At 34.7% G+C, this 18,183-nt stretch overlaps 1 long non-coding RNA gene across 3 annotated transcripts in view; it reads right to left on the bottom strand.

Annotated features, from left to right (window-relative positions):
* The window catches only part of LOC136039606 (uncharacterized), a 62,102-nt gene that overhangs the window by 2,434 nt on the left and 41,485 nt on the right, over positions 1-18,183 (bottom strand). The window contains exons 1-3 of one of the 3 annotated variants that reach the window (XR_010620489.1): positions 17,597-17,707; positions 11,379-11,497; positions 6,113-6,205 (exon numbers count right to left, since the gene is read on the bottom strand). This is a non-coding gene — a long non-coding RNA (uncharacterized LOC136039606). Of the gene's footprint in view, positions 1-6,112; positions 6,206-11,378; positions 11,498-13,458; positions 13,551-17,596; positions 17,708-18,183 lie in introns of those variants that run through there. The other 2 variants (XR_010620490.1, XR_010620491.1) reach the window with 2 other exon arrangements.

Genomic DNA, 18,183 nt, shown 5'->3' with positions numbered 1-18,183 from the left:
AATTGAAAGTAAGGAGTAGCATTGAAACTTAAAACGAAGAGAGATTATTACGCATATGAGGGGTTCTAAAAATACTTAAGCATAAAGAGCGAGGTATTTAGGAGGAGATAAATACCTCGCTCTTTATGCTATAGTATTTTTAGTAATTTCAACTATTTATTCTACTGCCTTTCGGATTCAGGGGTCATTCTTAAAGAATTGGGACAAAACTTACGATTTAGTGCAAAGAGCGAGGTATAATCGAGGGTACAAACCCCCTCATATACATAATAAAAATTTAAGAATATAAAAGTTTGTTACGTAAGCTAATTCTTAAGTTACGTATATTTTTTACTAATAAAAACACTCGTTAAAAATTAAAATTTATAGTTGCCTTTTTATGTAACCGAAAAATTGCAGGGCAACTAGGCTTTCCTCACCCCTTATTTCTCAAAATCGTCTGATTAAAACTAAGAGAAAGCTATTTAGCCAAAAAAGGAATTAATATGCAAATTTCATTTTAATATTTTATGTGCGGAGAGCCAAAATCAAACATGCATTAATTCAAAAACGTTCAGGAATTACATAAAAAAAACTAGTTTTTTTTTTAAATGAAAGTAAGGAGCGACATTAAAACTTAAACGAACAGAAATTACTCCGTATATAAAATGGGTTGTCCCCTCCGCAATCCCTTGCTCTTTACGCTAAAGTTTGACTCTTTGCCACAATTCTGCTTTTTAAAACAATTAAAGCTTTAGCATAAAGAGCAAGGGATTGCGGAGGGGACAACCCATTTCATATACGGAGTAATTTCTGTTCGTTTTAAATTTTAATGTCGCTCCTTACTTTCAGTTAAAAAAACTAGTTTTCTTATGTAATTTCTGGTAAGATTCGAATGCCTTTCAGTTTATCAATAAGGTCAGATTACGATTCCCAGACTGCCTCTCATGACACTTAGAAGCCGTTTTTCCTCACTCGGCAAAGAAGTGTCTCTCATATGGGTTCTTTTAAAGATGGTAAAATTATTTTAATTTTGGGATAATTTCATTGTTCCCTCCATCTTTTTTATTTATTCCTTTAAAATTTTTCGTATCATCTTTATACCACCTTGGGGTGAATATCCCTTGGCCCAGTTTAAATCGTTTCTCAGCAAGTCCTTCTGCTTCAGCTTTGTTTTGAGCAGGTAGTAAATGAATAGCCGAAATCCGTATTTTTTTTTACCGTCTTTCTCCCTGCAGTCCAGACAATACAGCCACAGAACAAAATATAGAATTTTGATTTTGCTTTGTACTTGAATAAAATATACTTTTCATTAAAAAAAATAGTTAAAATAGTCGTATGAAAATAAACCACAAAACATATAAAAAGGGAAGTGTTAAAATAAATACCACACTGGACAAAAATATATTTGGAATAGGGAAGCGTTAAGATAAAAGTTTAACGTCAGTAATTTAAAAAAAAACAGCAGCGTCATATCTGTAGATGGTAGACACCTTCTAATAAGTACAGAATGTCTAAAACCGGGATCTTAACTTTGGCCTCCTGCGTCCCTTAGAACTAATCTGTTTTTCTTCTACTATAGTGCTTCATACTATCTTTGAATTTTTGGTAAAATAAGAATTTCTTTCAGTCTAACACTAAGGCTGGATTTCATTCACTTGACTGCCCTCCATGAATTTTGAAGCATTTTTTGCTGAATTAGCTAAAAAGCTAGTGTTTTCTTCAAAATAAAAGTAAAAATATTTTTGTCTCAGGGTAATTAATTATTTTTCTCTACATTTTTTAGTTATTTCTTTCAATTTCTTGTATCTCTTTTTCAAAATGACACCTTGAGGTTGATTTCTTTTCTCCAGGTTAAAATTTTTGTTATGCAATGCATTCTGCTTCATTTTGGTTTTCGATGGGTGGTCATTTCATAGTGGCAGCCTATCATTTCATTTTTAGCACCATTTTTTTGTCCCTCCATTTTAAGTTACAAACGCTTGTGTGTACTTCATTGTTAAAAACGTACATATTTCATCTGAATAACTTAACCATAAAAACATGAAAATCTAAACAAAAAACCTTCATGTAAGGCACTCATGTTTGCATTTATATGAGGGCAAATAAAAAAATGGAAAAAAACAAGTAAACATGTCGTATAAATTTAAAACATAAAATTAAAATAAATGATAAAACAAAAGTGTATTCTTAAACTATTTGAATTACAAAAGTAACTCTTAAACTATGGGTCGCGACCCCATTTGGGGTCACGTAGCAAAATGATGGGGTTGCGAGTGATAAAAATACAATTTAACTAAAAATATTTTAACAAAAATTATTTAACAGTCGCTTATTTTCAAACCTCTGTTAGGATACGGATTCCAACTACACAACTTAGTTATTACATGCAGAAGTAAGATGGTTGTCAAGAGGTCAAAGTTTAAAAAGGTTTTTATTATTAAAGGACGAGATCGAAATATTTTTAACTGAACAAAAATGTGAATTTGCTGCTTTTATTCAAAATGATGACTTGTGGTTATCCAAGCTGTGTTATTTGTCAGAGATGTTTGCGAAGTTAAACGATCTTAACTTGTCTCTTCAAGGAAAAATTGCGATGTATTTACTTCAAACGATAAAATTGAAAATTTGATTAAAAAGATCAGCATTTAGAAAAGTAGGGTCGAAAAAAATTCTTTCGAAATGTTTTCCAGCGTCGACAATTTTGTAATTGAGAAAATTCATCGTAAAACTTTCATTGCAAAAACTATTGTAGATCACTTAAAAGCGCTAGAAATAGCGCTTTTAAGTACCCCCCCCCCCGCGCGCGTAAGTCGTTACGCGCCATATTGGTTACGCGCCATTGTAGTTGTGTCCCACCTGTGAATATAGATATATATATATATATATATATATATATATATATATATATATATATATATATATATATATATATATATATATATATATATATATATATATATATTTAACTACGTAAAACTTGCGAATATACAGCATTCTTGGCTGTCAGGTTTTATATATAGATTGTGTTTTATTTATATATAGATTATGTCAGGTTTTTATATAGATTGTCAGGTTTACCGACTCTTGAACATGCAACATATAATTGTCCATGGGAAAAACAATCTGTATTCAGATCTATACCTCATTATTCTAATGATTGCCCTTGAGCTTTGTTGATGGTTATTTCTAATCGAACATTCCCTGTGTCCCCGTCGTCATTTATATATCCCCCTGTGCCCCCGGCGTCCCCGTTGTTGTTGTTTCCCTTTGTCCCGGTCGTCAATTGTGTCCCGGTGTCCCAGTCGGTAATTTCTCTTTGAGTGTCGCGGTCGTCATTTATATTCCCTGTGTCCCGGTCATCATTTTTGTCCCGGTCGTCATTTGTGTTCCGGTGTCCCGGTCTGTAGTTTCTCTTTGAGTGTCCTGGTCGTCATCGGTCGTCATTTGTGTCCCGATGTCCCGGTCTGTAATTTCGTCAGTCGACAAACATGATGTCAGTCGACACACAAACATGACGTCACTCGACACACACACAGACAACTTATTTTTATATATATAGATATTGATTTACAAAAAATAGTTTGGATTCAAAAGCCGTTTTGGATTGGCTTAAGTGAGATTGATCATCTGCCACTTAAAGCTCAAGAGGAATTTGCTGAGCTTTCGTGTGACTCAAACTTAAAAATACGATTCCAATAAAAAGCCCTTGACTGAATTCTCGATTGGAACTAGAACTGAATTTCCCACAATCGTCAATATAGCGTAAAATGTACTTCTGCCAATCAACACGACATATTTATATGAAGTTAATTTCTAAGCTTTAACACACATTAAATCCCAATATCGTTCAGCGATATAAAATGTTGAAGAGGTCTTACGTCCAGCAGTTTCAAACATTACACCAAGATTTGATTTGCTATGCAATAAAAAACAGGCACATCCATCTCATTAAATTTTTAACGTAAACTTTAATTTAATATTTACCACGCAACTACTTGGATATATTCGAGAGAATTAAGACGGTCAGAATCCACTTTTGTCTTGAAACTATAATAAAAACATTTCTATAAAATTGTGTGCAAATTTCAGTTTTCGATTTTTATATGTTTCAAAACGACTTCTAAATTTATATATTTTCATATGCATATGCATATTGTTACCTAATAAATGTATCATCAAAAAATATTAATTTATTTTTCTTTTACATTTGTTGGGGTCGTTAAGAAACTCGCAATCATAAATGGGGTCGGGAATTATAAAAGTTTAAGAAGCCCTGGTTTAGAGGATGATCAAAAACATACATAAAATAAAACCGAGAGAAAGCTAAACAGAAAGGAAACTAAAACCGAAAGACAGATATTTATATGAGAACTGAAAATAAATATTTAGTTCCAAATCTAACAGTTACAAAGGCATTAGCCGAATTTACCAACAGAAAACCAGCCATAAATAACTACATAATACACAAGAAACGCATCACTACTTGTTGTATCTATTGGAACTATCTAAATTTTCTGAATGAGTATTTGACTAGCTTTAATGCCTTAACTTGATCAAAAATTTAATGCCTGTTCAATGATCAAAGGGGGTGGACTAGAATTTGCACTATCGAAACTTTAAGAAACGTGGCTTTTCGTATTTCTTATTGAACACTACTTTTTTATATTTACATTGAAAAAATAAACACCAACATAATTGCTCCTCCCCTCACTAAATTCGAACAGCACATTGTGTAGATAAAAAAGACAACTAAACCTTCGTATTAAAGCAATACTCTCTTTAGCACTCGTTTGTTTTAAGTTTATTTTCGATGATTTTTCACTACGTTCCTCTTTTAAATGTGGCACCTATTGCCATCAAAACTACATGGCTGCATATGGCAATATTTTTCAATAGAATAATGAATTCCAGTTTGTTAATGGTTTGAAAGCCAAGTATTGCAGTATAAGTTTCCACTTAATCAATTCTATAGTTCCACAGTCCTGCGTCCTTAAAATTCACTTCAGTTACGAGAATATGAATAAGTTGAGGGGGTAAGACATACTCTCCCTTTTGGATTACTAGTGGAATCTACAAGTTCGTGGTAAGAAACTGTAAGTAAGGAGCGACACGGCTCAACAGTTTCTGAAAATCTAAAAAACAGAGTTTTGATAACAATGGTTACATCAAAAGAATTTAATTTGCATGCTTATTCAAAGTGTGGAATATTCCACTGGGCCTGGGGAAAGGGTTGTAAGTTTCTGGGGTGAGCTTTTCAGGGAAAATTTTACTCTAGTGTATTTTATTTTTGTATTCCTTTCCGAATTATCTTTCATTTTCATTACTTTGTCTTTGCCGACTAAATTTAAGATGTGGAGATATTCTAGGAACAATTTTCGGAGGTGTCGGGATTGTTGGTTTTACTATGGGAGGGGGAATTTCCCGCTTAAAAATTTTCAATAGGGTAATTCCTGTGGGAGTGAATTTCCATTGGAGGCGAGGAGATTTCCAGAAAACAAGTTCTTTAGAGGGGGGACATTCGACAATACTTAAAAATCACTAGAAATTAACGTCTTTTTCCAATGAAAGTATACTCAAGAGAAATTTTTAGATAGAATCGTCCGCAAGAAATTTTCTTGGGAAATTTCCAATGAGGATGGAATTGTCCGGGGAGAATTTCTTAGGGTGGTGGAGGGGGGCTAATTTAAGTGGAAGTAACTTTACTTTGACAAATTTTCTGCGTAGGGAGGAAATTTTACAAGTAGGAAAGCGCGATTTTTTGACAGTATTAGAAAAGAAAAAATTAAATTTAAAATAACACTTTTCAACTAAAAGTAAGGAGAAACACTTAATCTTAAAACGAAAAAAATATTCTGTATATGATGGGGTTAATCGCCTCTCAAGACTTTGCTCTTTACGCAAAAGTTTGACTTTGTGTCCCAATTTTTTAAGAATTACTTCTGAAGCACAATGGCCGTTTATGGAATATTAAGCTTTTTAAAAGTTATCAAAACACTTTAGCACGAAGAAAATGAAGAATAGGCAAACCCCCTCACATATGGAATAATTTCTCTTCGTTTTAGGTTTTAATTTGGCTCCTTACTTTCAGTTGATTTTTTTTTAATTTTATTGCAATAAAAATTCTACTTACATATTATCTCTGACCAGAGCGCGTGGTTTCTTTGTAGTCTTTTTCAGCCTTCCTTAATTCTATTAAGGTCATTTCGTATTCCTTTTTCGTTTTCTAGAAAAAAATGATAAGGCTAAAAGTCAATATTACTGGTAACTATATGTAATTAGAACTAGCTAAGTCCTAAGCTTTACTGACGTGCTAAACAGTCATATTTTTTTTTTATTTTTGTTGTACCAGACTTACAATCAAAATTTATACCTGCATAGGAAAACCCTTTATTAAAAATTGATTTCGATATTTTAAAGACATTTATGAATGTTTAAATTTGCTAGATTTCATTTGACTAATAGAGGAGGGGTTGAAAGTAAGTATAGTGGCAACAACCTTTATATTTACGTAGATATAAATATATTTATGTAAACAGAACTTTGTAGATTGTAGAAGAAATAACTTATTTTTGCCATTTTAGCCTAAAAAACCGAAGAATATAAAAAAAAACTATCCCCTAGATTTGCAAAATAAAATTTTTAGTGAAAATTTGCAAGAAAAACTCAACACTCCTACATTTTTATGAATCAGTGATCCTGAGTGTGCCTCTTATAATTCCAACTTATGAAACAATTTGTTTCAATTTTGATCCCCAACCGTAAATTACGAACTAAGGGATGATTACGTTGCACTTCCTGTAACTTGATTGACAAAAATGTTGGTTGTAGGCTAGCAAAAAATTAATGATTATGTGTGCAAAAATCTAAAGGAAATTTTTTATTTCAAAATAACATATTGATGATCATTAAAAGCCTCAATTTTAAAAAAATGTAAGTGACGTCACATTCATGAAAACATTCGAATAGCATACATACGCCTTGTTGTTGCATCGTTTTCAGCAAATGGTTGACGACAAAAATCACATGATTGACGTCGTGTTTATGATTACATTTGAAGAAAATAAATTATATCGCCCCCCCTCCCCAATAGTGTACGTATCGTTTTTAATTCTTCAACACATACCACATTACAAAAGGAACATAGCTAAGCATGAAATACCCTGTGTAATTAGAATATTAAAAAAAAAAAACGTTTAAGTGACTTCAAACCTGACAACTCCAATCCTATCTGACTGAAACTGACCAATTGGAGAGGCTAAGGTCAAGGCTACGAAAAAAAAGTCTAAAATAATGATAAACTAAGGTGAAGATACAATCAGAATACTTGCAACAGCGAAAATTACAACGAGTCGAAAAACAACCATTAAAACAAGGAGAAACAGATATGAAAATCAAAGAAATATGCCGTTATAATACATGCGACACCAAGGAGTAGAACAAATTAGAAACGAAAGTGACGAACAAAGAAAAATGCGGCTAAAAGATAAGGGACAGCAAAATTACAAGCGAAAACGAGTATGACTGGCCACAAAATGATCTAAATAGGTCTATAGGTCCTTAAGGAAGAATTAATCTTTTTCCTAGGGTGGTTATAACGAACCCGTGGCGACGTTATGACATTAAGAGAAGGCTCGTGGCTGTGATATCTATATATATAAAAATAAGTTGTTTGTTTGTGTGTCTGTCGACTGACGTCATGTTTGTGCGTCGACTGACGTCATGTTTGTCGACTGACGTCATTATAAGGATTGAGCTGTATGTCGTCATGAAGTTGTTTGTCGACTGACGTCATGTTTGTCAACTGATGAAATTACAGACCGGGAAACCGGGACACAAATGACGACCGGGACACAGTCTATCTATATATGTATATATATATATATATATATATATATATATATATATATATATATATATATATATATATATATATATATATATATATATATATAAACTAGATGTTGGGGTGGTGCTTCGCGCCACCCCAACACCTAGTTGGTGGGGCACTTCGCGCCCCCAAGCCTCCCCCCCCCCCGCGCGCGTAAGTCGTTACGTGCCATATTAGTTACGCGCCATTGTAGTTGTGTCCCTGTGTCCCACCTGTGAATAGATATATATATATATATATATATATATATATATATATATATATATATATATATATATATATATATATATATATATATATATATAATATATATATATATATATATATATATATATATATATATATATATATATATATATATATATATATATATATATATATATATATATATATATGTTGCATATAAATAGATTGTCAGGTTTACTGACTCTAGAACATGCAACATATAATTGTCCGTGGGAAAAACAATCCGTATTCAGATCTATACCTCATTATTCTAATGATGTGTCCCTGTGTACCGGTCGTCATTTATATTCCCTGTGTCCCGGTCGTCATTTGTGTCCCGGTCTTCCAGTTTGTAATTTCTCTTTGAGTGTCCCGGTCGTCATTTATATTCCCTGTGTACCGGTGTCCTGGTCGTCATTTGTGTCCCGGTCTGTAATTTCTATTCGAACAATCCCTGTGTCCCGGTCGTCATTTATATATCCCGCCTGTGCCATTGGCGTCCCCTTTGTAGTTGTGTCCCTGTGTCCCGGTCGTCATTTACATTCCCCGTTTCCCGGTCGTGATTTGTGTCCGGGTGTCCCAGTCTGTAATTTCTCTTTGAGGTTCCCGGTCGTCATTTATATTCCCTGTGTCCCGGTCGTCATTTGTGTCCCTGTGTCCCGGTATGTAATTTCATCAGTTGACAAACATGACGTCAGTCGACAAACAACTTCATGACGCATACAGCTCAATCCTTATAATGACGTCAGTCGACAAACATGACGTCAGTTGACACACAAACATGACGTCACTCGACACACACACACAGACAACTTATTTTTATATAGATAGATAGATAGATAAGTTGTATGTGTGTTATGTCTGTCGAGTGACGTCATTTTTGTGTGTCGACTGACGAAATTACAGACCGGGACATCGGGACACAAATGACGACCTGGACACCGGGACACAGGGAATATAAATGACGACCGGGACACTCAAAGAGAAAGCGACCGGGACACAGGGAATGTTCGATTAGCAATCACCATCAACAAAGCACCGGGACACAAATGACGACCGGGACACAGGGAATATAAATGACGACCGGGACACTCAAAGAGAAATTACATACCAGGACACCGGGACACAAATGACGACCGGGACACAGGGAACGGTGGGCACAGGGGGATATATAAATGACGACGGGGACACAGGGAATGTTTGATTAGCAATTACCATCAACAAAGCTCAAGGGCAGTCATTAGAATAATGAGGTATAGATCTGAATACAGATTGTTTTTCCCATGGACAATTATAGGTTGTATGTTCAAGAGTCGGTAAACCTGACAATCTATATATATATATACACAGACAATGGGACAGCCAAGAATGTTGTATATTCGCAAGTTTTCCGTAGTTAAAAACATATATACATATATATCTATCTATATTCACAGGTGGGACACAGGGACACAACTACAATGGCGCGTAACTAATATGGCGCGTAACGACTTACGCCCGTGGGGGGTTTGGGGGGGGGGCGAAGTGCCACCCCAACAGCTAGTATACAAAAAAAATAAGTTATTTGTTTGTGTGTCTGTCGACTAACGTCATGTTTGTATGTCGACTGACTTCATGTTTGTCGACTGACGTCATTATAAGCATTGAGCTGTATGTCGTCATGAAGTTTTTTGTCGACTGACGTCATGTTTGTCAACTGATGAAATTACAGACCGGGACACCGGGACACAAATGACGACCGGGACACCGGGACACAGGGAATATAAATGACGACCGGAACACTCAAAGAGAAATTATAGACCGGGACACCGGGACACAAATGACGACCGAGACACCAGGACACAGGGAATATAAATGACGACCGAGACACTCAAAGAGAAATTACAGACTGGGACACCGGGACACAAATGACGACCGAGACACCAGGACACAGGGAATATAAATGACGACCGGGACACTCAAAGAGAAATTACAGACCAGGACACCGGGACACAAATGACGACCGAGACACCAGGACACAGGGAATATAAATGACGACCGGGACACTCAAAGAGAAATTACAGACTGGGACACCGGGACACAAATGACGACGGGGACACAGGGAATGTTCAATTAGCAATCACCATCAACAAAGCTCAAGAGCAATCATTAGAATAAGGAGGTATAGATCTGAATAAGGATTGTTTTTCCCATGGACAATTATATGTTGCATGTTCAAGAGTCAGTAAACCTGACAATCTATTTATATGCATAGACAATGGGACAGCGAAGAATGTTGTATATTCGCAAGTTTTACGTAGTTAAAAACACACATATATATATATATATATATATATATATATATATATATATATATATATATATATATATATATATATATATATATATATATATCTTTATTCACTTTGGGACACAGGGACGCAACTACAATGGCGCGTAACTAATATGGCGCGTAAAGACTTAGGCGCGAGAGGGGGCTGGGGGGGGTGCGCGAAGGTTTTATTTTTGTCACATGCTTGGATGATCTAAGGAAGATATTGTTAATACTTTTCTTCCTTCTATACTTTTGCTTATCATTTGGTCAAGGATAAAAATAACTATTTTTATCAAGAGAGCACGACAGGTATAATTACAAGGTCTACGTAAAAGAAAACCAGTGTAGTCTATTGTTCATAGACGTATAGTCCTAATAATGAAAAAAATTAAAACAAAAGAACCGTCCGGAAGCTAAATCTTTAGTCAAAATCCACATTTTATAAATTAAAGCTGTCCGTTTTAAATATTTCTAATTCTGCTGGGACATGTTGCACTCCCAGAGGCACTGCTTCCCATTAAATACACAACGTAAAAATTTCCTATTAACGGTTTCCGACATTCTTTGGCACTCTGCATAACGAAAACAAAAGCTTGCCAAGAGCTAGTAGTAAGTAGTAGTAGTAGCAGTAAGACGGCACTAGACCCTTAAGGTCCAAACCGGCGGTGCTGTTCTCCGTTTCATGGCCCTTTAGCCGGGAAGTGCAATGGAGGGTTGGGGGCCAACCATCCTGTGCTTTTGCACACCCTTCCTGCTTACCTTCCCCAGATTTCTCCAGGTACCCATTTAGAGCTGGATCGACTCTGGCTGAGCTTACAGAGTCACGCCACTGACCCCCGTCCCAAACTAAATAGCTGGTCACAACTGGGATTGAACCCGTGCCCCTTGGACACAGAATTCCCACGCCAGCGCGCCGACCAATCTGCCAGGACCAAGAGCTAATAAAGACTTGTTAATGTTTCTCCCTACCTCGAAGCGAGCACCATAGTTTCCTGTTGCTGCCCCACTCTCTGAGCCAGCCAGATAAATGGAAATCATTCGAAAGGGATTTTGTTTTCGTCTTTTGATCCCAGCTTTTTAGCAATACCCTAAAAAGAAGAAAAACAGTCTTAGAAGAAGTTTATTATTATTCAATACAATACAATACAAAATACAATTCAAAATAGAATTACAGTACACTTAATCCCCCTCGAAAGGCTCCATTGCCAGGGATACAAGGGGGGTGCACTAATTTCATTTGAGAGATGTGTATGTTGAGCTTATTATGAACGTAAACTTAAAGCAACAAAGTCTCTAAAGTCTAAGAGTAAAACCGGAGATTTTGATTCTGCTCTGGCCCTTAACGCTTTAAAAACCCAAATTATTTGGTTTTAACTTTCGGTCACCTTTTGTCTTTCATTACCAGTAGTTGGGTCCTATTTTCTGTCTCTTCTCCCTTCTTCTTTCTTCAAGCTTTAATTTGATTCTTGAGAACTTCGGAAGTTTAGTTTTTTTTCCATCTTGACGGAAGTCCTTGCTAAATTATTTACTTTGTTTCATTATTAATATGCTCGAAAACTATCCTCATTGTTGTTTTGTCGGTTCGTTATAGTCGTCTGTACACAAACTGATAAGCAAAAGAGAGTACGACCAGTGAATCTTGATGTATGTGTGGAGGAGAGTATGCTGAGATATAAAAAAAAGTACATTATAATGCCCAAATGTCCAAATTGAATACATCACTTGAAGCTATTTTTATGCTCTTCTTTCAGTAATGGTTTTCGAGGAAATTACAGTTTAAACCCTTAAAGGGGCTAAAAGAGTTTAAATTAGCTCATGGTAACCAAAACTCTAAAAAAAATATTTCTAAAAAAACAGTCTAAGGAGAAAAATTGCCATTTCAGTAAATTTACGGTTTCCGAGATAATTTAGCAACGCTGGAAATAAATACATCACTTGATATCTTCCTTAAGTGTATGTGAGGAGCTACGCGGCTCACTAGTTGCCGAAACTTTAAAATACAATTTGATATCAATGGACATACCTAAGGAATCAGCTGATTATGCTGATTCCAAATATACCAGATTCATTAAACTCAGTGTCACCCATCAAATTCTATGAGCCTGAGAAAATTTTCTTGATTTTCGAAAATGGAGGGGGGTACCCCCGAAAAGTCAAAGAACCTTAGTGAAAACCACCCCACCAGATTCACTGTATCATCAAACCCAATTATAGAGGTTTCCAGTTTCTACGTGTAAAAACATGAATTTAATAAATTTTTCCAGAAGAAAGATCACAGATGGGTGTTTATTTTTCTAAGGGATGATTGTATCGAACCCATGGTCCTATAAAATCGGGAAAGGGATCATTTGAGTGGAAATTAAGGGCTCTACTACCCTTTTTAAGTGACCAAAAAGATTGGAGAGAAGCTGGCCCCCCTCCCATGCCCCTTTTATTCCCAAAATCTTCCGGAACATCTCCAAATAAAAAATTTGGCAAAGAGAATCTAAGAGAACTATAAATATGTTCGTATAAATATTCTATCAAATCCCCTTAGCGTAACATTTCATTTGGAGTATTCACTCTTCACGCTAAAGTTATACTTGTTTTAAAAAGTAGAGTTGTGACAAAGAGTCAAACTTTAGCGTAAAAATCGAGGCGTGGAGGAGGGGACATCCCCTTTCATATACGGAATAATTTATGTTAGTTTTAAGTTTTAATATCGCTCCTTACTTTCTGCTAATTTTTTATTTATTTTTTTAATTTAAGCATAAATGAATCAGCTTCGGCGATTCTCCCTGAATTAATTTTTTCGCATATTTCTAGAAATTATATGCATTTACGCGTAAATGCGCATAGCCTATTATAAAAGAGGGGGATATATTTTTTTAGGCAGGGTTGCAGGTGCCTCAAAGAGTGCATTTTAGTGTCCAAATATCCTAACTCTCATTGATCTCCATCTCACAGAATGAGCTTTAGGGAAAGGGGGAGGTGAGTTAGAATTGATATCTGATCTCTGAACGCTTAAGATTCTCTGTGTGGATAAATTAGTCAGAAAATAGACACGTACACAGTGTGGTGCCTTGGAGGCCGGCCACATTAAAATCCATTTTTTTCTTAATGTTTGGATATTCAAATTATCGAATAGCATTTGTATCGTCATCACCGCCACTTCACTTTCTGAAATTAAAAAATTAATATTCTGTCAAAAAAATCTTCAATTCTATATGTCTCTATGATTTTAATGATTCAACTGGTTGGATATATAATTTATAGAAGAAAATAATGTTACATCATCAACGTTAGTAACATCAGTATTGTAATATTATTCTGACTGATGAATGTTAAGGAACGAGTTGAATTCCTGCTAAGAATGTATCTAGAGCACTAGAATGTTGCCTACTGATACCATATCCTTGAACCATGGGTATTTAAACTAATATAAGGTCATTTTCTTTGGGCTCAAAATCTTTTTCTTTCAGAATATAATAATTGCTTTGCTTGCAAATTCAATTTTAAACTCATTATGGACCCTCAAAGATGATACCTTTATCTCTTATTTTTTGTTATATATATTTTTTATATATTTTTTGTTATATATAGTCTATATTTTGTCAACCTATATATATTTATAACCTATATATTTAACCTAACCTATATATATTTATATATTTTGTGTTATATTATAGTCTATATATTTGTCTATATTTTTTGTTATATATAGGATTAGAAACAACACAAAGTTCATCGTATGCAGAATAATTGTAGTTAATACATTGTAATTGTACCTCCGATATTCTTCAGCCTTACTCTCCCCCCGCCTTCATGTGAAAATGTATAGCCCAAATTATATATTTCTTATGCATTTTCCGATGCTGGATTTCGCCAAAATTGATTCAATTTACGGGTAAACCGATTTTAACCAGAGTGACGCTAAAAGAGGTATATAAGCGGTAACTAAAATAAAAGAAAAGGGTAGGGTCATCTTTGAGGGCCAGTAAATAGCTTAAAAGTGAATTTGCGACTAAAATGGTTATGATAGCGATAAAGAGCATAAAAAAGGTATCGAGCGGTATTTTCGACTTATTTCTAGGTCAGTAAGTTTAACTGCTCCCTAATTACCAGGATTACTTGGGGTCTTCAAAAATATGAACTTGAGTCTCATTAGTGGATTATTTATAGTTTACTAATCAAAGCGATAAATTTTTACGTTAAGTAGCTTTCATTATGGAAAAACAATGTGGAATAGCTTTTCTTAGTGCTAAATTGCAATTTTTGCGTTTTATGATTTTTTTCAAAAATCAAGTGATTTTTTTGCTAATTTTAAGATTATTCAAGAATATAATTTTTTTTCGCCTGGTAGTAATATTGAGAGTGACATAACAATTTGCCAAATCATAATTCAAAATCATTTTTAAAAGTGTAGCCAGTAATAGTTTGTAACTTGCAGCCCCTCCCACGGGGGCTGTGAGGGAAAATATTAAATTCAAAAAATGCCTTTCAACAAAGAAAATATGATAATCTGATTAGTAGAAACATGCTTCATCTTATAAATTAAAATCTCATAGCTTATATATGTTAACGGTAAAACTAACTATCACTTTAAGGCATTTTTGAATTTAATATTTTCTCCCACAACCCCCATGGGAGGGGCTGCAAGTTACAAACTTTCACCAGTTTTTACATATAGGTTATTGGGAAGTTTAAAGACACTTTCAGGGGGATTTCTTTTGGTTGGGGAGGGAAGGGTTGAGGGGACAGGGTGATACGGGGGTAACTTTCCGCGGAGAAATTTGTCATGGAGGAAGAGAATTTCCATGAAGGCGGTGCAGGATTTTTAGTAATTTTCTAAAAACAATCAAAAAATAAATATAAAAAGTTTTTTCAACTGAAAGTAAGGAGCAGCATTAATACTTAAAACAAACAGAAATTATTAGGCATATGTGGGGTGCATCATTTCCTAATACCTCGCTCTTTACGATATTAAATAAAAAACAAGTTTTTTTTAACTGAAAGTAAGGAGCGACATTAAAATTTAAAACGACAGAAATTACTCCGTATATGAAAGAGCTGTTCCCTCCTCAGGGCCCTGCTCTTTACGCAAAAGTGTAAACTCTTTATCTCAAATCTACTTTTTAAAACAGTGAAAAACATTAATCAAAACATGCATTAATTCAAAAACGTTCAGAAATTAAATTAAAAAAAAAACAAGTTTTTTTAACTGAAAGTGAGGAGCGACATTCAAACTTAAAACGAATAGAAATAACTCCGAATATGGAAGGGGCTGTTCCCTCCTCAATGCCCCGCTCTTTCCGCTAAATTTTGTTACCTTTCTAAAAAGTAGAGTTGAGAGGAAGAGTCTAACTTTAGCGTAAAGAGTGAGGCGTCGAGGAGGGGACAGCCCCCTTCACACACAGAGTAATTTCTCTTCGTTTTAAGTTTTAGTGTCGCTCCTTTCTTTCAATTTAAACAAAATAAAACTAGTTTTTTAAACTGAAAGTAAGGAGCGATACGAACAGAAATTACTCCGTATATGAAATGGGTTGTCCCCTCTGCAATCCCTTGCTCTTTACGCTAAAGTTTTTAATTGTTTAAAAAAATCAAACTTTAGCGTAAAGAGCAAGGGATTGCGGAGGTGACAACCCATTTCATATACGGAGTAATTTCTATTCGTTTTAAGTTTTAATATCGCTCCTTACTTTCAGTTTAAAAAACCAGTTTTTTTTAATTTCTGAACGTTTTTGAATTAATGCATTTTTGATTTTGGCTCTACGCGCATTAATTATTAAAATGAAATTTGCATATTAATTTTTTTTTTGGCTAAACGGCTTTCTCTTAGTTTTGATCAGACGATTTTGAGAAATAAGGGGTGGGGAAGGAGGCCTAATTGCCCTCCAATTTTTCGGTTACTTAAAAAGACAACTAGAACTTTTAATTTTTAACGAACGTTTTTATTAGTAAAAAATATACGTAACTTAAGAATTAACTTAGTTTTATGCTATTATATTTTTTATTATTTATATGAGGGGGTTTGTCGCCTTGTTAATGCCTCGCCTTTTACACTAAATCTTAAGTTTCGTCCCAATTCTTTAAGAATGACCCCTGAATCAGAAAGGCCGTGGAATAAATAGTTGAAATTACTAAAAATAATTTAGCATAAAGAGCAAGGTATTCATCTCCTCCTAAATACCTCGCTCTTTATGCTAAAGTATTTTTAGAACCCTCATATGCGTAATAATCTCTGTTCGTTTTAAGTTTTAATGCTACTCCTTACTTTCAGTTGAAAAACTTTTTCGTGTTTATTTTTTCATTGTTTTTTTTTATAGTAATGCTAAAAAATCCCGCGCCCTTTTCATTGAATTTCTCTTCCCCCATGACATATTCCTCCAATAAAAGATCCTCCCCCATAGCCCCCTCCCCTCAACCTCACCCAAAACCAAAAAAATCCCCCTGAAAACGTCTGTACACTTCCCAATAACCATTACTGTATTTAAACACTGGACAAAGTTTGTAACTTGGAGCCCCTCCCCCAGGGACTCTGGGGGAGTGAGTCATTCCAAACACATAGTTAATATGGTTTTCGACTATGCGGAACAAAATGGCTATCTAAAAATTTGGATCCATTGACTTTGAGAAAAAAATGAGCGTGGGAGGGGGCCTAGGTGCCCTCCAATTTTTTGGTCACTTGAAAAGGGCACTAGAACTTTTCATTTCCGTTAGAATCAGCCCTTTTGCGAGATTCTAGGACCAATTGGTCGATACGATGACCCCTAGGAAAAAAAAAAAAAACAAATAAACACGCACCCGTGATCTGTCTTCTGGCAAAAAATACGAAATTCCACATTTTTGCAGATAGGAGCAGATAGGAAATTTTTGCTGGAGGGTTCTTTTATACGCTGAATGCGATGGTGTGATTTTCGTTAAGATTCTATGACTTTTAGAGGGTGTTTCCCCCTATTTTCCAAAATAAGGCAAATTTTCTCAGGCTCTTAACTTTTGATGACAAAGATTAAATTTGATGAAACTTATATATTTAGAATCAGAATGAAAATTCGATTCTTTTGATGTATCTTTTAGCATCAAAATTCCGTTTTTTAGAGTTTCGTTTACTATTGAGCCGGGTCGCTCCTTACTACAGTTCTTTACCACGAACTGTTTGATTAAAAAAAAACTTGTATTTTTTAATTTAATCAATAACAAAAACTTACCTGATGGGATGCTTGCTTCACGAAAGTTCAGATGAAACTGGCTGAATAAGAAAATTGCGCAGGACAAAGAGGAAACTTGTCCATTCAAAGGGACTTAGTATTTGGTTCAGCTCAAATGTATAACGAAATCAAAGTGGGCAGTGAAATCTATTGAATAAAGTTTTTTTTCGTCTATATTTTCATTGTCCATTCACACACTTGTTATAAAGTAAAAACAGTTTTAAAACTCAAGGTAGACAGAAACTTTCATCGACCTTGAAACCAAAAGAAAAAAGAGTATTATAGTCAATTTGATAATTAGACGCTTTAAATGTATTAAATAAATAAAAAACAAGTTTTTTCTACTGAAAGTGAGGACCGACATTAAAACTTAAAACGAAAAGTAATTATTCCGTAAATGAAAGGGGCTGTTCCCTTCTCAACGCCCCGCTCTTTACGCTAAAGTTTTTTTTATTGTTTTAAAAAGTAAAATTGTGAGAAATAGTCAAACTTTAGCGTAAAAAGCGGGGCGTTGAGGAGGGAACAGCCCCTTTCATTTACAGAATAATTACTGTTCATTTTAAGTTTTAATGCTGCTCCTTACTTTC

Source organism: Artemia franciscana, chromosome 19, assembly GCF_032884065.1.
Source record: "Artemia franciscana chromosome 19, ASM3288406v1, whole genome shotgun sequence".
NCBI lineage: Eukaryota > Metazoa > Arthropoda > Branchiopoda > Anostraca > Artemiidae > Artemia > Artemia franciscana.
This window is presented reverse-complemented; position numbering and strand designations above follow the sequence as displayed.